The sequence below is a fragment of the Carassius auratus genome, chromosome 7 (genome assembly GCF_003368295.1).
Source record: "Carassius auratus strain Wakin chromosome 7, ASM336829v1, whole genome shotgun sequence".
NCBI lineage: Eukaryota > Metazoa > Chordata > Actinopteri > Cypriniformes > Cyprinidae > Carassius > Carassius auratus.
The window spans coordinates 25,460,504-25,475,397 of NC_039249.1; the positions used below are offsets into that span (position 1 = coordinate 25,460,504).

At 39.6% G+C, this 14,894-nt stretch overlaps 1 protein-coding gene and 1 non-coding gene across 10 annotated transcripts in view; both read right to left on the bottom strand.

The window, feature by feature from the left end:
• The window catches only part of camk2d1 (calcium/calmodulin-dependent protein kinase (CaM kinase) II delta 1), a 98,624-nt gene that overhangs the window by 68,783 nt on the left and 14,947 nt on the right, over positions 1-14,894 (bottom strand). The window lies entirely within an intron of this gene.
• On the bottom strand, positions 14,472-14,538 carry LOC113106672 (small nucleolar RNA SNORD19). Its single transcript, XR_003292545.1, has one exon. It is a non-coding gene; the product is annotated as a small nucleolar RNA SNORD19 (small nucleolar RNA).

The following is a 14,894-nucleotide window of genomic DNA, read 5'->3' on the forward strand; positions in this document are numbered from 1 at the left end:
CATTAGGCCATGACTTCCCCAATTAGTCAATAATGCCATCATTTTCATCATTCAGCTTGAGAGCTCCCACAAAAACAAGATTTATCGCACAAACCAATCGCATTCAATCATATGATCATATCCAATTATAGGGAGAAGGCATTGCATTCTCTATCATAACTTTCCACTTTCTCAATTACAACCCAGAAAAGTCATAGCACTAAGGGGTCTCTGTTGTAAGTCTAGGGAATGAGGGGGGGCTGTGACTGTTTGACAGTGTTACTTTATAAAAGCTAGTGACTTTTATACTTTCAATGCCATATGAAAGTGAAAGTCATGATATTTGTAACCCATACTCAGAATTAGTGCTCTGCATTTTAACCCATACAAGTACACACACACAGCATTGAGATGTGAACACACACCCAGAGCAGTGGGCAGCTATATATCCCGCGCCCAGGAAACAGCTGGGGGTTCAGTGCCTTGCTCAAGGGCACTTCAGCCATGGGTATTGAGGGTGGAAGAGAGCGCTGTTCATTCACTGCCATCACCATTATAGCTTACAGGGAATCCAAAGTGCACCCAAACACCAGACCTGTTGGTTATTGGAGGATCTTCTTTTTCTGGTCTGTTAAACGCATTGGCTATTTTGCAACGAGCCTTCAGCGCGTACTGAGTGAGCGAGCGCCTGACTGAGTAGCCTAACATAAACATATAACTATAAGTTGGTGTTTTTTTCTTCTTCGGGAGTGTCAGGGGCATTGCCTGTTACGTCGTTTGGGTTATTGGGCTACCTTGTTGAACGCATATTGTTATTTTTCTCTTTTTTTTTTTTCAAATATAATTAATTAGTCCAACGAACCGTTCGGTATACATAATGCGTACCGCGTACTGAACCGAAAGCCTCGTAACATATATATATATATATATATATATATATATATATATATATATATATATATATATATTAGGGGTGAAACGATACGCGTATTCGTATTGAACCGTTCGGTACGAGGCTTTCGGTTTTATATATATATAACTGTTGCTTATTTTAGGGAGTTTCTGCCTTTAGTCTACTCTTCATCTGGAAATTTATGGATTTAAATCTGGAGATTTACTTGGGCAATCTAAGACTTTCCATTGCTTTGCCATGATAAACTCCTGGACTGAACTGGCAGGGTGTTTTGGATCACTGTCCTGATAAAATATGAAGTGCTTTCTGATTAATCTAGTGGCATTTTCTTGAATATTGGTTCCAAAGACGGTTTGATTTGATGGTCCAAATTCATTCATATACTGTTATCATATATTCATTCATCAATAAAGTTGTCTTCTACATGTATCGTCAATTTAAGGTGATTTCTATATTTTTAACCATTATTTAAACATTATATATTTAATTTTTTTTTTTTCCTTTAGCATGCCAGTTTTTACGGAAGTTCTAAGCGGCCATGCATTATAATATTTTTTTTCTTGTTTTCTCGTTATAACGACTTAATTTTCTCGTTATCTCGACATAACGAAGTTCGTTTTCTCGTTATAACGACTTCATTTTCTCGTTTTCTCGACATAACGAAGTTCGTTTTCTCGTTATAACGACTTAATTTTCTCTAAGAAGTTACAAAACTGCGCCAGCAGGTGGCACTATAGACCTGAATATAACTGATGGGGTGTTCTACACTATCCACTTTACTGTATGCGGACCTTCCTCGTGATCGCTATAATTTGTGCAGTCTTCATTACTGACATTTAATTAATTCATAAATGTTAAATGCTTGAATCAATATGAATATTTTGTGTATTAAGTTCCTGCTAGATGCATGAGTTTCACCAACGCATTCTGTGTCATAAAATAACTGCTTATCAAAACCAAGGCTGACTCACTGTATTCTGTTTATCTACAGTAGGACGGGATTTAACGATGTAGGCTGATGTGCTTCTTTTCCTTATTACTAATCTTTATTGTTAACCATATTGATGAGAAATGTGATGTATATGTAAAATCCATAGGCTAATTTAATTCAGTTTTGTTCTATAATGTTGTAGCTAATCGGTTTTTTCTACACACACATATGGAACACACACACTACACGTTGTCCTACACATGGACGCTCTTTTCAAACAGAAGCTTGTAACACACATGATATCTGCCACATCATATAATGACTACTACACATTACAAAGTATATATAATTTTATTTCAAATAAAGGGAAAATGAAAAGTGAGTTTAATCCAAGCAACTCTAATTTCGCGGTGTTGCCATTTAAACATGTTAATTACAAAAACAAAACGTTCGTTGTACTGTCTCTGGAAAAATCAACAGTGATTGATCAGCCTTTATTTATATACAGTATTGTAGACGTTATTACCTAGGCGAAGCTAAATTTGCTGAAATATAGGCTACAGTAAGAGCACCTGCATGGTTGTCCATCAGATGCCTGTCAAAGTTGAGTTCGTTACTATAGCAACAGTAAAACTGCCATGTCGTTATAACAAGAAAACAAACTTTCGTTATGTCGAGATAAAGAGAAAAATAACTCGTTATAACGAGAAATCGAACTTCGTTATGTCGAGATAACGAGAAAAATAAGCCGTTATAACGAGAAAACGATTTTCGTTATGTCGATATAACGAGAAAATTAAGTCGTTATAACGAGAAAACAAAAAGGAAAAAAAATTATAATGCATGGCCGCTTAGAACTTCCGTAAGTTTTTATTGAACAGGATTGAATTTGATGAAATGGAGTAATACAACAAAACAAAGAATTTACAATAATTATTTTAAAATATATACTGTTGTGTGATATTATGATAAAAGGTAACGGATGATTTCCTTCTTTAAAATATCTGTCAGTTTAATATTTAATATTGCTACACATATTGTATATTGATGACATGTGCTACATGGTAGGAATGACTTTTGTATTTATAATGCGACATATTTTCTGACTTTTGCTTCAAATAAATAGATTTCCTTTCCAATACATATTGTAAGACATGACCAAAGTCTGAGAGCAACGCTTCTAGTACAAGATGATGTGTGTGACATTTGTGCCATCAAATCCATTGTTCCAGGCAAAGGCTTTCTGAATGAGAGCTCTGTTTTACGATGAAAGCCAAAGAGTGAGTGTGTGTGCGTGTTTTGGTGTGTAGAATCTGGGATTACGTCATCCAAACCCCCAAAGGAATCCAGTGCAGTCTCCATAGCAACCATGAGGAAATTTGTTGAGTTGGATTAGCATGAATGTGACTAGGCCTCGTCCCCCTTTGATGTATACTTCATACACATTTTTTGTCTATCTTTAAATGTTCTGACTTGTTGATGAACAACAAACAAAAATTCCTCTCATTCTTCACTAGATGCTAGAGGGCATGTTGATTCTATTTAAAAAATGGGTGTTTTTTGTTGTTTGTTTCTTAAAGGTGAAAGCTAAAGATAACTGAATGACGTATTGAGTTGAAATATAACTGCAACTATTATCAGTTTTAGTGAAGCTATGGGCAAACAGAAAGCATGTGTTTTCATGTCCCATGTTTAGCTCAACATTTTAATTCTACTTGTTTTAGTGTACAATACTATCAAGTGTATGCTATTCTGGCCATAGCTATGACTTGCATTCCTTTTTCAATGTAATAGTTTTTCACCTGTTTTATCATCCAGCATGCAAAAATAATTAAGATTCACTTGCTTTAGGAAATCATTAAGAAATGACAATGAAACATGAAATAGATATGATTCAAATGTTGACAGCACACCAACAGAAGTTTCAAGGTTTCTGTAAAGTAACAGAATTATCCATTCATGAGTTTTTTAAAGTTGCTTTTGCTTAGTAGGTAATCATAAATTTTACATGCACAGTAGCCAATTACAAACGTATTCAAAGTTCAGATCTCCATTCACGTAAAAAAAAAACATGGACATCTCCTGTTACATTTGCATAATAACTGCACATAGAACAGGGTCTTTATTTTAAGATGATAAGAGATTGGCTTCCAAAAACAATGGGCAGATAACAAATCTCTCACAAGTATGATTCAGAACTTTTTTCTACTATATAAATATAGAAAAAAATGCAAATATTTGTATATATGGATGAAAGGGAAAATAAAGCATCTCTCAAGGTTTTGATTATATTCAAATGGAAACAAAGAACTTCTGAGAATCTCTTCCAGTCAAGTTTACTTAAACATTATTCATTATAAATTTTGTCTGTTTGCTTGCAACAGTTCTCAATACCTAGGTTACTTAACATTATATAAAATTTAAGACAGCATTTTGCCACATTTCTACATATTGAAATGCATTCCAAAGCTACAAAATTAAATACTGTCTAACTGGTGTTAGTGTTTTTAGGTCATTTTCACTGAGTGAATAACTAGTGTAATGGAGGAACGAGCTGATTTAAGACATAAAATAATTTGGTAATTTTAGTTCATTTTGGATGTTAAATTCACTGATGTGCCAAGATGAAAGTTCGTAGCCTGAGTATTAATGAAAGTAAAGAAAACATCCCTAGGTTACGTATGTAACCCTAGTTCCTCGAGGGAACGAGACGCTTCGTCGAGCACTTTTGGGGAACGCCTTTGGCAAGAACAACTCTGAATATCGTGTGCAATCAGTACAATGGAAGAGCGTGACGTCACGGACGGGGTGACGTAGCGACCAGGAAGCTATAAAGGCACGTGCCACGCAGCTGGCTTCAGCTTCGAGTAGGGAAGCAAGCGCAGGCAGGGGTGCCGGGAGTATGGCTCGACGACGCAGCGTCTCATTCATAGCGTCACGTTCGTAGGTCTAAGATCGGACGCAACCCCCCCATTCTTCTTTGGAACTATGAAATACCGGCTGTAGAACCCGGATTCCCTGTCTAGAGGAAGGACCACCTCGATGGCCTCCTTCCTTAATAGGGTATTCACTTCTTGTTCCATAACCAGAGCCTGCTGGGGGCCGACAACTGTCGGTGTAACCCCATTGAATCTCGGCGGTGGACGGCCGAATTGAATAGCATAGCCTCTTTCTACTGTGTGCAGGACCCATTGAGATACATTTGGCAGTAGTTTCCACGCTGCTCGATAATGTACTAAGGGAATCAGTCTCTCGAGACTGATCTCTGGTTTAAGAGGCCCCCGAAGGGGAGGCGAGCTTCCCAGCTCCGCTACGCTCACGGGCGGAAATAACTGGGAGGGACGCTCGCGGGAGACCGCTGCGCCCTGAAACACTGGCAGGGTTGGCAGACCGGCCTCCAGAGGGCACCGGGGAGAGGCGGGCACCGTATAATGAGGTGGATACCGCTCTGACCCCGTAGGGGCTACCCTCGAGGTCACTGGAGTACTGGCGTCAGGACCTCTTCGTCGAGGACTTCCTAGCTTCGATAACTGTACGAAGATCAGATTTAATTCTAGGAGCCCCCGACTCAGAGGGAGAGATCAGCGGTCCGTCTAAGCTCTGCAATATCGTCGGACTTGATCCCCTCTCCCCCGTCTACATCTCTCAGCAGGTCGGCCTGATATGCTTGAAGGACGGCCATGGTGTGAAGGCATGCCCCTGCCTGACCTGCTGCCACATAGCCCTTGCCCACTAACGCTGATGTTGCTCTATGTTATTTTGTAGGCAAGGCCGGAGCCTTCAGAGACGACGCCGAACCGGGTGACAGATAGCCCGCAAGCGTCTGTTCGACCCGTGGCATCGCTCTGTATCCACGCTCATCGAGCCCTGTCACATTCCCATAATACTGCGAATCAGGGCCGAAGAGACGGGTGGAATATGGGTGTTTCCACGACCTCGCTATTTCATCGTGGAGGTCGGGAAAAAAGGGAAGGCTCCGGGCTGGAGGTGGTTGTCTGGGCCTGAGATACCGCTCATCGAGTTTACTTCTCTGCGGTTCATGTTTTTTTCTCTGGGGGCCAGTCTATCTTTAACTTCTCGACTGCGCGAGTAACCACCTCCAGCAGCTCCTCATACTGGGGCGAAAGGGGTGGCGAATCCCTACCAACTGTCTCCACATCCACCTCATCAGACGAAGAGAGGTGGAGTGTCGACCCCTCGCCCTGGGGGGAAGAAACCGACGAGCATGCTTCCGATCCCAGGGTTTGGGCGCCGGATCTAGCAGATGAGGAAGGAGATAAGGACTGGCCCGTCTCCATTCCCTCTGCCAGATCCACCTGCGAACCCCACGAGTGCAGCAGCCGCTCTGCCTCAGCAGAAGCGGGGCCAGAGCCTCAGGGAACGCTAGCGTAGGCTCCCTCCTCGAAGAGAGCCCTCCGGGATCGAAGCGTCCGCATTGGCAATCGTTCCCTCGAGAGCCGACTCAGCGTGCTTCGACCCCAGGCAAACCAAGCATAAATCATGTTTGTCTCCAGCCGTGATGTAGCGCTGGAATGGAGGAACACACAGTTTACAGCGCGATTTGGTTTCACCCTTCAAATGTCTGGTCTTCGCTTTAGACTTAGGCATCTTAGTCTAATAATACTGGACAGACAACAGTAAATAAGACTTACAAGACAGACTTATGAACATGCACACACAGAGCGCTTGCTGAAAGACGCGAAGCTGAAGCTAGCTGCGTGGCACGTTCCTTTATAGCTTCCTGGTCGCTACGTCACCCCATCCATGACGTCACGCTCTTCCATTGAACTGATTGCACACGATATTCAGAGTTGTTCTTGCCAAAGGCGTTCCCCAAAAGCGCCCGACGCAGCTCGAGTTCCCGAAGAGGAACAAATTAATAATGTAATGTAATGGTTTTAACGTAGCTGTAAAAACTGTAACCGTAGCACCATTTTGGAGAAAATGAGCTGAACACTTACACGCTTCTGTCTGTGTCAGCCGCGCCACAAGGAAACAAGGGCAGCGTACACTGTATGCATTCAGCTCATATTCTCCAAAATGGTGCTGCAGTGATGTGGAGAGACACAGAGGAGATAAATTGTTGAATAAAGTTGTTATTTTCGTTTTTTTTTTTGTGTACAAAAATTATTCTCATTGCTTCATAATATAATGGTTGAACCACTGATGGCAAATTGACTATTCTGACAATGTCTTTCATACTTTTCTGGACCTTGACAGTGTAATTTACTTGGCAGTCAATGGGACAGTCACAAGCCTTGCAGTTTTCATCCAAAATATCTTAAATTGTGTTCCCGAAGTCGAACAAAGCTTTTACGAGTTTGAATGGGGCTAAGTGATTAATGACAACATTTTCATTTTGGGGTAGGGTATCCCTGAAGTGTTATAACAAATCAAAGGTGTCAAAAATAAAGGCAATAGATTTAATCTGCATTACATTTCTATTAATTTATAGTCACTTATAAGACAATGAATTATAATGTGTAAATTTTCAAATTCATTATTGGACACTGAATCTATTTAAAATGAACAATTTCAGACAATATTGTTTACATTTATTAGAGCATCACATCAGTCAATCTTATTCTATTCTATTCTATTCTATTTGTGTTGAAGTTTAGACTAGGAATGGGATTTTGAACTAAAGTGTGGACAAAACCAAGTGCAAACTTTGTTCATGCGATCAGCTTGTGATCTGTTTTTTTTTTTTGTTGTTTTTTTTCACATCCCAGAATGGCTCCATTGGCAATGCAGTGAACTTTCTTTTTGAATCTGCTGTGAGTTTAGCGCCAATCTGAGAATGCACTGGGCACCAGTTACACTGTTTTCACATTAGCATAATTTGAATTAGCACGAAAGGCACAAAAACAGTATATTTTTGTGCAGTATATTTCAAGTGTTCTGTAGCTGTTCCATAGTTAAATGTGATGTATAGACGAATATTTAAGTCATTAAATTCAAGTTCACATCCTCCATTCAGCAGTCAAATCTGCATGTTAAGTTCGGTTACTACAGTCATAATGATGAAACTCTCTTCAAGAGTGCACAGTAACTGAGGTTTAAAACTATTAAAAGAAAAGGCTCAATAAACGAACATACAAATTAAATACATTATCAATGCCTCTTCCCTTTTTAGTAACTTTTCGATGTGGATTTAGAGGGCTGTGCAGGCTGCGTGTTGTGGCTCTGTTTAGTTTCAAACACATCATTCTGCATGGGAGCATTTAGTATTATAATACCTTTCTGTGCAATTAAAGATTTTTAATAGTTCCCTTTCAGTCGTTCACTCTCAACGTCACTTTGGATGACCGACAAATTGGGATATCGCTTAGATAGACCAATCTACTTTGAGTGTAAACTAAACAAACCAATGCACATAGGCATGCGATTATTTTATCCAGCTGCCACTGATCACAAAGTGAGTATAAGTAGGCAGCAGGTGCACCTCATATTCAGATTTTGCTTCGGAGCCCAGCGTTTCTATCGTTCTGCTCCTGATCTCCTGCTTTGAGTTTCCAAGACGAGTCAAGCACGCTCTTTGGGGACTCTCGAGTTGGTGGTCCAGCTGAGGTTTTCCTGTGTCGATTATGTTGCACACAGCAGGCTGCACTTTCCCCTGTGTGCATCATCACACTAAAATAGAAATTTCTCTAAAAGAGCATTCATGGGTGGAATGTCTTTTTTAAAGATGCCTTTTCTGGATGCGGTCGTTACCTGGCACCGAGTCATGGTCACTATCACTGAACCACTCACGTGTCTGGACATTAAGATCGGCAGTGCTTATATGTGCTTATATCTGATCGGCAGTGCTTATATGACCTGTGGAGAAGCTGCCTCTGCTTTACACACTATGGCGTTGTTGCAAGTGCACCACGCTGAGGCACTGAGGGACTTGCATGAGGATGGTCACAACCCGGAAGTTCTCAAAGAATTCTGTACCGCAACAGACCTCATGCTACAAGTGACGAAGGTTACCCCGGGGTCTCTCGGTCGTGTGATGTACACTATGGTGTTCCAGGAGTGCCATCTCTGGCTGTGTCTGGCCAAAATGTGGGAAACGGCAAGACACAATTCTTGAACGCCACTGTGTCCCAGACCGGCCTTTTTGACGACACGGTGGATAACTTTGCCCAGCAGTTCTCTGTTGCCCAAAAGCAGACAGAGACCATCATGCACATCCTGTGTGCAGCTGCTGCCTCCACCCAGCTGCCGATGGCAGCGCCTCAGCCTGCTCATCGCCGAGGGCGACCTGCTGCCACCGCCCTTACCCCCGCACAGCAAATGCAGCAGCATCCAGCAAAGCAGTACCATGTGAACCACCAGTGTCATATCAACTCACCCTCCTCTCTCGCCAGTGAGCAGCAGTGGGCAGATCAGGAGGACGAACCAAAGTTAAACTTATGTTAACACATACATTAGAACAACATTACTTTTCAAAGCAGTTTCTCTGAAACCCTTCACATCCACTAGTTCCACCTGTCTAGACCTGCTACAGGTAATTCCATGTATTCTATATGAGCAACAGAGCCATGACTACAAGCTCATCTTATGTATTGCCAGGAACAACTCTATACAGAAGCAATAACAACAGCAAAATGTGTAGCAGATCTAGTCCGCTAAGATAAATTATATTAACACTGACAAACCATAAACATACCAAACTATCCTGAGACAAATCACTAAAACAGTAAACAGCATAGCTAATTAGATTAGATTTTATAATTTATGGAACATCATTCATTTTAACAAGTCACTTGAATCTGTGCAGTAATTTTACAGTGATTTTACAATGATTTTACTTTTTTTATTGCTGAAAAACATCAAATTCACTTTTACTGTTGGTTATTTATATTGATATTTGAATCATGCTTATGCTAATTTTAATTAATGGAATTTAGACAAGCATTAAATTATGTATTACTTACATTATTTATCCAGAATAATCCCAAAATGATGATGCTTTAAGCTTTTTTCCCTCCATTTGTATTATGTTTTGAGTAGTGAAAGCATTAGGTGGGTTTTTAAGTTCTACTTTTTAATTAAGGCTAAATAAACTTAAATAAAAAGTAGAACTTAAAAACCCATCTGATGCTAAGACTGCTCAAAAATCAGTCATTAGTATGAACTGTCTTTACTGCTAATAGGCCTCTAGACCAATTAAAATGCCTCGCAATGCTTCTGAAAACTGATATTACAACCAAAGTTGTCAACACCAACATGAACCCTTTTATATGTTATTCTGCAAGTATGACAGTAAAAGAACAGCCTGTAAATCTGCCTCATTATTGTGGTCTCTAAACAGTGCACTTCATTATGTTGTCTTCTTGAGCTCTCCTATCTCTTTTAACATGGGAAGACATTCAGAAAGTTGTAATTACTAGAGGAACCATGTCTGTAAGTCTGCAGGGATCCACATTACATCAAATATTGTACATGACAGACAGAATAGATGCAGTGAAGAGCCTGTTTGGACAGTATTCTGTGATGGGTAAATTGTCCATGGATTACCTAGATAGAAGTTTGTATGTAGCACAGAGGAGACAGTGGTGTGGTAAAGTAGCTTTTGTTTAAATGATGCAAATATAGACATTTTTAGCTGATAATGGTGGTTAGTCTATAGTTACAGCACTCTACTCAGTTTCTCTGAGAATGATTAGTGGCAGTTGGAGGAAACCCAATCTGAATTCAAAACTCCTTTTCATTGTGATATATGACCCTGACATTTCTCAAATATTTGCTTATAAACTGACAACCGAGAACCATTCTAATATCACAACCTAAAACCTGTCAATGTCTTTGTTCTAGTAAGGCCAGTCTCACCTACTATTTCTTTTTCTTTTCTTATTTAAGGTTTCTCGTTTCAGGTGACAAAAACTTCAGCTAACTGCATAACAAAAAAATGTGCATCTGAGGGCACACACACAACCATTGCTTATGAATAGGTTCTCATTTAGCACTATAGCATAGTTTGCCTTATACTGTATAATGCTGTTTAGCAATCGATCTTATTTAAATATCAATATTATCACTATCTAACTAGTATCTATTTAATCCAATTTCTGTCCAAGTTATGTGAGTAGCAAAAAAGTATCACTCAAATCCATTCAGGCCGGTGATGAAATCCAAAAAATGGTGTACAAATAAATAATGTATTTATCCAGAATATTCCGGATATATCCAGAAATAATAATAAGGGATAATGTACAGTCCTGACTTCCTTCCAATATTGCTTCTTAATAAAACTAATGGAACTGGAAGGTTGTATTTTGCCAGGATATATCCCAGCACTGCAAAGAACCAACATGAGAAGAAGAATATATCTGTAGCATCAAAAAACAAGTTACTTGTTAAATTAATATAGACTTAAGCATTTTCTGAGCTGTAGGTCAGAATATGCTCAGTCATGAGCAGTTTCACAATGAACCCAATTTGCATGTGAGCATTTGAAAGAACCCGTCTGTCAATAAAATTATGCCTTTGTCAAGCATTTGGAAGAGAAAAAAACAAAACCTCACAATGTTAAGGGGGTCATAGATTTCAAAGAGCATACTTCCTTGGTTAGTGACATCACAAACCCTGAAATTTTTTAACTCTGCCATCCAGGACCATGCAACAAAGGGGGTGGGGCCATTTTATGTTGTGGCACATAAACAAAGGGAAACATGGGTTAGCTCCGTTTACCATTTCTATGGCTTGTCAACAATTGTAGTGCCACAGGGTTGTGACAGTGTTCAAGTTGTGGAGTTTTTCATAGACCCCAATAGGTCGCCACCACATAACTCGTAGTGGCTGACAGATAGGGAATGTCTCGGTTAAGTAACCCTCATTCACTGATGGAGGGAATGGAGACGTTATGTCCCTTTGCCACAACCTTGAACTATTCGCTGTTGCTGGAACACGTTCACATCTCCTCAGCCCAAAACCTAATGAGTTGATGCACGCTGTCGCCTTATATACCTATGTGCACAGGAAGTGGTTCAGTATGCAAAATCCACTAGCCGAATTCTCATTGGTGTTTTCTCTTAAACTCAGAGATGATTGTGTTCCCAAGTGAGACCCCAATATGTTGTCACAAAATAACATCTCCGTTCCCTGATGGGTTATGTACGTAACCAAGATCACAATTAATATATAAAATAATATTTAAAAAATGTTGCATTATACCCATCAACAATCTCTATTTGAATAATACAAATTACGGTAGGCATTGCTGTTCAGATAAGCAATGGCTTAACATCTTTTTTACAGTTAAAAGTACAGGTTGTAGGACCTGCCACGAGAGGGCGCACTATCAAAACAATAACAATTGCGTGGTTTGATGACACTAAGAAGGAGTGTGGAATGATGGGATTTGTTGGCTTCTACCCAACCACTGATGGCTATCAAATCAGACGGAAACATAAATCATGCATTTAACGCTAGTTCAACGGTTTTCGCGAGTAGAATACATACAAAGTCACTGCAAAGACACGATCAGACTATGGATCAGACGCATCCTCGCACCAGTAAAGGCAGTAACAAAGGGTAACTAATGTCATTAGATTCATAGCCATGCTACATACTCCGATACAGTAGGTGGCGGTATGCACCTGATAGGGCATCAAGGCACGTCCGAAATCAATGTCAGCTTCATTTCCTGTCTCTTGAGATGTCTTCATCGGGCCGATTTTTGAAGGCAACATAGATGTATCCTTCGCTGCCTTCGATATCCCACAGTCCTGTGCGTTCCATTCTGTGAGAGTTAAGCCAAAAAATAAAGATGGCGTCTGAAAGTTGCGGTCGGTGGTCAGTTTGTGTTTAAATGTATGTTTCTGAACAACCTTTTCCACTTTTTATGTAATTTCTAGTGAGAAATTAATATAGCAGTAATGAAATATCTACTCAGTTATCACCAAAGCTCTCTATATTTTGCTGTAGATCAGTAAACCATTACTCAGCCTCAGAAGCCTGTCCGAAATCCATTTCATGAGGTGCCTTCGGGCAAAAACGCTGCCTGCAAAGTCATTGCCTGATTAGACAGCAAGGCAGCAAGTCACCTGCCTAAGTTTTCGGATGCAGCCATTGACATGCGACTGCACTGCCTGTGTCACTATTTAGAATGGGAATTTTCTCATGATTTACAAGTAGTTGAAAACATTACAGATATTGTTAATAATCAGCTGGACAAAATATATAACATTAGCCTAGTAATTTTTGGATATTTTACTGTAAATATCTTACAAATTATACCTTTAACATGCAATTCACACACCAGCACCAAAATACCAGAAAACCCTATGATGTTAGAAAAGATGTTTCACTATATGTTTTTTTTTTTTTTTTGACAGCATTAAGGGACAGATCACACAGAATGTTCTGATTCTGAAAGCTCATGAACAAGATGCTGAAAATGCAGGGAAACATGGCACAACAGTCAAAGACATTTGTCTGGGATGTTTACATAAAAAAAACTATTAAAATGCAGCACATTAAACAACGTGTTCTGTGTTAACAGCTCTCTAGTGTAAACAACACATAATAATCACATAATCTTTATGATTGGCCCAGACCTCACTTCAGCACATCCAAACCTCATACATGATCTGGAAGTACCAGTAATGGCAGAAAAATTGCCAAAAGATTTAACAGTATTTTTAAAAAGGTCCTGTTCACACGTTTAAATGGTAATTCTCTGGAAAAGCATAACAATGATTTTAAGAAACCTAAGAGAGATTTCTAGCCAAATCAGATCTTAACTGAGGGACAGCATCCACAATAAATCGTATGATAAATTTGTGAATGGAGAGTCTTGGGTTACATAACAATGACATTTGCTCTGATATATTGGCAATGCTCCTGAGAAAGTCAACCTCTTGGATATAAACAGACATGTTCAAGGCACGAAAAGAAGCTAACCTAAGGCTAACACTGAAAGACAAAAGTGGGAAAATGTGTGGGAAGTAATGGCAGAATCATGGCAGAAATGCATCATAATTTTATTTCAAACCGGGTAAACATGGGATTGTCTCTCATGGTTTGCCTTGAGCTAATTTTAGACACACTGTGCTGCTGGAAAGCCTCTGGTAAAATTTGACCAACACAAACATTTGTGAAACGCTTGATGAAATGTTTGATGTATCTGCAGCATGACAGTGGTGAATTCATTGGAAGAATGGACGGTTGCCCAAACACAAAAAATTGTGGGGCTTTTCCGATTTTGTCTTTATGTGTGCTCGAAGCACGTGTAAGCTGTTGTTTTCTCTCTGGGTAGCTAATCACTGTTATGTAAGACTTGGCCTGTGTGTGTATGACACTAAGTTTGTATAACCATTTTTGAAATCTGTTTAAATAAAATTAAGTACAAGTGGATAAATGTTTTTGTCTGTAAAGAGGTGAACCCCTAGAACTTACACAATCGGAAACCAGACGTTTTTTTTTTTTTCCCCCAGCTGAACTCTGTTCAAGACTTGCACAAACTGCATTGCAAACATTTTCCAAAATGTAATTTGTGTGGAAACAAGTCTTTAAATGGCTGCTAGCAGAGGCCAGAGGCACTGGAGATGGATGCAAAGTTGGGAAAATACTGTAGCAAGCAGAGCAACTCCACTGTTCATGACATACAAAATATTGGAAGAGAGTCCTAAATACTGATTTGGGGTTTTCTATAAATGTATTGCTGAGGGGATCTGACTGTCTTTAGAAAGGTTTAGATTGTATTTTCTTTTCATCTTACCTCTCTATAATCAATGCATATTAATGTAATGTTTCTAAGCGCAGTGCTGCTTTGTTTACAGCGGTAACCAAGGAAAAGCTACATCACTACTCTTTCCATAATCTCCACCTGTGAATTGAATTTTCATTCAGCCAATCAGCTGTTTCTGTTTTGTGCACGCATTTTTGCTGCTGGATCGCCATATGTTTGAAAAGTAATCTAAACCTCAGTCAAAAGATTAAACATACTCTCATACTCATAATCATCATCACATTTATTTTTCAAATATGATCCATTAGCCTACAGGTGCAATCATGACATAAGACATTTTGGTGTAAACTACCTTTGAAAGACATTCTGTTCAGACACTGCAAGTAAAT